The sequence below is a fragment of the Equus quagga genome, chromosome 5 (assembly GCF_021613505.1).
Source record: "Equus quagga isolate Etosha38 chromosome 5, UCLA_HA_Equagga_1.0, whole genome shotgun sequence".
NCBI lineage: Eukaryota > Metazoa > Chordata > Mammalia > Perissodactyla > Equidae > Equus > Equus quagga.
Genome location: NC_060271.1, coordinates 122,724,716 through 122,729,049, shown reverse-complemented (window position 1 = coordinate 122,729,049; position 4,334 = coordinate 122,724,716). Strand labels below are relative to the sequence as shown.

The 4,334-nt window shown below is 54.3% G+C and overlaps 1 long non-coding RNA gene across 1 annotated transcript; it reads left to right on the top strand.

The window, feature by feature from the left end:
• The first annotated feature begins 2,083 nt into the window (after positions 1-2,083).
• Positions 2,084-3,778, top strand: LOC124240226 (uncharacterized). Its single transcript, XR_006888813.1, has 3 exons — positions 2,084-2,174; positions 2,545-2,624; positions 3,297-3,778. It is a non-coding gene; the product is annotated as an uncharacterized LOC124240226 (long non-coding RNA).
• The last annotated feature ends 556 nt before the right edge of the window (positions 3,779-4,334 follow it).

Below are 4,334 nucleotides of genomic sequence, written 5' to 3'. Positions count from 1 at the left end.
AAACACAACCCTAGGAAGAGACGAACATTGTCACTCTGTCAGAGCCTGGGCCCCTTTATTAGGGCCGATGACCAGCACCATTTAGGTGTCAGAACACAACCGTCAGCCAGAGCTCGGCAAGCTCCCCGTCCAAGCCCCCCTCCATGGGAAAGGAGCTGAGGCCTGCGCCCAGGGTACATGGTGCCCCCATCAGAGGGGCCTCGCGTAGGGGCTCCATCCTAATGTCACTCCAGTCCTCTTCCTGACAAAAGATTCCTTCCTGTGTCACAGCTGGAGCCACCCCCACCCCAAGATGTCCATCAGGAGGAAAAATTCACATTCAGTAAAGGGAGGTCTCTTTGTACTTTTCTCCTCAGGGCTCACTGCTCAGTCAAGGCCCTGGGCACATCGAAGTGGCCGGGGCCTGGCTCCCGGGGAAGGTGCAGCCTTGGAGAATGCATGCACCTTTTGCTGTCCCTGATAACGGAGCCAGAACTTTTTCCTCAATCCACAAGTAGCTTGGGAAGCAGAAGCACAAGTTGGAGCACACTTGAGCTAATGACGACATGGTCTCGAGAGAGCCGTGGGCCCGGGCAGGTCTCTGTCCTGACCAGCCGCGCTGAGGATGGACAGCTCAGCGGGTGGACTTGAGAGAGGCAGGATAACTGAGGGGAGAATCCCAACAGGGTACATGTGACCCTCCTCAGGTGGACAGAGAGCGGGGGCATGGGGTGGGCTCTGCCACCTGGGGCTTAGGAACTGGAGCTCAGCACAGGGGATTTCACAGTGGCTGGTCCATGGGTGGTGATGGGGCTCTGCAGACAGCATCCACTCTAACTCTCCTGTGTGAGTGAGGAAAGTGAGGTCCAGGGAGATGCCATGATGCTGAGTTTCCCCAGGAGTTAGTGATCGCGCTCAAAAGGGAAGCTGCGGTGCTGTCGCAGGCTAGGGCATGGCACACACCAAGCCCGCCTCCCACTGCAGGTGTGAGTGGAGACAGGACGAGGGGGCGGAATGTGAAGAGCTGTGGGAGCCCCGCTGAGGAGACGGGATCTACCTTGGCAGAGGCTGGAGTGGGGTCTGGGAGCCTGAGGCCTGAGCAGGGAGCAGCTCAGGGAACTTCTGAACTGGATTAGTAGTGGCCAGGGGGTTAAAGTGGGCGTGGCTATGAAAGGGCCACCTAAGGGATCCTCGTGGTGACAGAAACATTCTGGATCTTGACTGCAGCAAGGTCAGTATCTGAACATCCCAATGGTGATACTGCACGGTAGTTTTGCAAGATGTTGCCATTTGGAGAAACAGGGTAAAGAGGGCTCAGGATCCTTGGTATTGTTTCTTTTCTTTTCTTTTTTTTAGGAAGATCAGCCCTGAGTTAACATCTGCTGCCAATCCTCCTATTTTTGCTGAGGAAGACTGGCCCTGAGCTAACATTCATGCCCATCTTCCTCTACTTTATATATGGGATGCCTACCATAGCATGGCTTGCCAAGCGGTGCCATGTCTGCACCCAGGATCCGAACTGGTGAACCCCGGGTTGCCAAAACAGAACGTGCGAACTTAACTGCTGAGCGACCGGGCCAGCCCCCATGGTACTGTTTCTTACAACTGCATGTGAGTCTACAACTATCTCAAAATAAAAAGTATAATTAAAAAAAAGCAAAAAGAACCCTTCTGAGCTGGGTGCACAGAGGGGTCTAAGGGACAGAGGGGCTAGCCAGGAGGTGGATCACTGAGCTGAGTGGAAATGGCCTGTGCCCAGCAGCCCCCGAGGCACTGTGCCTCCCCCAGGGACAGTGGGTCACAGGCGCTCAGCTGGGCATGGTCTGTGAGCATCAAAGGGCCAGGAGCAGAGCTGAGAGGCAGTCAGAGGGAGGGCATGGGGGAGGAAGGGTGAGGAAGGCACGGAAGACCCTTAATGACTGGTAAGTAGGGGTGCTGGGGTGGTTAGGAGGGATGGTGTCTGCTCTGTGGCCCAGTGTGGGAAAGCACTGTCATTGCAATCAGAAAGGGAGTTGCCAGGGATGCTGAGGACAGGAAGGCTCTGGGACATCTCCAAACCAACAGCTATCTACATTTCCACAGGACGACTCTAGATTAGATGCCAGGCAGCCTTGGATGCAGGAAGTCTTAAAGATTTAATGAGACTCGGGGCTGTGTTGCCTGTAGCTGGGTCAAGAGCATGAGGACTTTCCTGGGTAAGTCTTCACTTCAACCCCACTGAGCACCCACAGGGTAGCAGGTGCAGGAGGAGACACATGTGTATGGCATTCCTCAATGGGCATGGGGCTGGTGCTGTGGAAAGCAGAAAGATGACTTTAGTAGCAGACAAGATTGAGTCTGGCAAGTGGACTGACAGGGGCTGGGAGCTCAGTTCCATGGCACAAGCTCTGTGATTTGCAAACATGTATTTGTAAGTGCCCTGGACAGAGCCCATCATGGGGGTTCCCTTCTATCTCACCCACCCAGCTTTTCTGCGTCTCTTCGTTTGCCTGAGATGCCCTCCCAGACCTCAATCCCAGTCCTTCATTAGCCCCCCACTGTGTCTAATGCATCTCCTCTATGCAGACGCTGTGCTGGCCCTGAGCACCCAGAAATAAACCAGATACAGTCCACCCCTTGAGGGGCTGCGGTCTGGGGAGAGACAGGTATGTAATTAAATAAGGCTATCAAAGAGAGTCAGCTGGGTGAGCCTCCCAGCTGGTATCTTTGCCTCTGGGTCTGTCAGTGACAGGGAGACGTTCCAGCCCCGGTGTGGAAGCCCAGCATTGAGGACCCATTCTCCAAGGGCGCCTCTGACTCTGGCGCTGCTGGAGGAGCCCTCTTGTCCACTGTGGCAGGGCTTATTGTCTTGTATCCAGAGCCTGCCCAACACTCTGAAGCCAGGTCTGCAAAATTGTCATCAGCCCTCCTGGGCCTGCCTTGTGCTTGATGCCCAGGCAGGTCTGGGGGTGAGGCAGATAGGAGGGGAAGGGGGAGAGACCCACAGGCTGCCCACATAGCTCCTGGCCAAGCCAGTACGATGTAAACTCATCTTGCAAAGCCAGAGGAAATTGGACAGTGGGTGGGGGCCCAGCCCATGCAGGCTGCAGGCTGGTGGGAATGTTGACTTGGGAAACTTCTTTAAGGAGGAGAATTGACCCAAGCTTCCCATAGTTTGGGGATATAGAAGGATCAGAGAAACTGCAGAGGAAGGAAGAGCTGGGCAAATGGGCCAAGGTGGGCCCCTGGTGTGGTGTAAAGGACAAGCGAGGAGAGTCCATTTAACTACATTGATTGAACGTTTCCTGGGCTGCCTGGTGTTAACCTCCAATCCACAGATGATGAAAGCAAGGCCAGAGAAGATAAATGGCCCACGCAGGGGCTCAGAGCCCGTGTCCAGAAGAAGTCAGCTTCTCAGCCCTACTCTACCCAGGCCAGCTCCTGTGGGCTGGACAGGGGAGAGCTCCCTGGAGAAAACACGGAAAGACGTCCGGAGGAAGGCTGGGAGTCTGACTGTGGAAAGCCTCAAAGTCAGGCCAGGGGTACCCATGGTGGTGTTGGCTAAATGCTCCACATTTCCCGCGTGACTGAAAAGGCTGGCTCCTCCAGGAATGCTCCCTTCTGCTGCTGGGTTTGGCTTTATTTCTGGAGACCCCTTAAGCTCTCTGATCCTTAGTTCCTTCATTGTAGCAAAGTCTAATAATACACCGCCAGCTGCTGCAAGGATTACTGGTACTGTATGCAAAGTGCTGGACATATGATCATGCACAGTAATGAGGAGCTATTAATATTATGTCAGCTGCTGGCTGCAGCCGCCTCCTCCTCAGCGGTCCCCGCTTTGACCACTCAATCACCTCCGAGGGGATTGCTTCAATTCTTGCTAATGCTGCAGGACGCAGGCAAATCTTCCAGGGATCTGAGACAGGCCCAAGGTCTGGGAGGTGCCCTGGACCTAAGGAAATCGAGTGGCTTCCCTGATCCTGGATCCCACACGTTTTACACGGCATCGCAGTGGAGCTGCCGATGTAGACAGCTGGTCCCTCAGCGTTTCCTCTCACAGGAGCTATTAGCTGTGTCATGCATCCATTTGTAATGAAATGGAAGTGTTTTGATTTCTCTGGGAAGCCGGATTTTCTCCCAAATCCTTCCTGCTTTCATCCTTGGACATGAAACAGCTCATTTCTAATCTCATATGGAGGGGCAGCAGTTATAAGGCCCCCGTGAAATCTGATCACCAACTTGGCTCCCAGGCGTCGGCTTTGATCGCTGGGAGGGAGCAAGTTGTCCCCAGCTTGGTGCTAATAGCCGCATGCATTATTGAAGAGCCGTGTTTCGGTGGCAGACACATTCAGCAAGATATCTAGATTGCAGGCTGG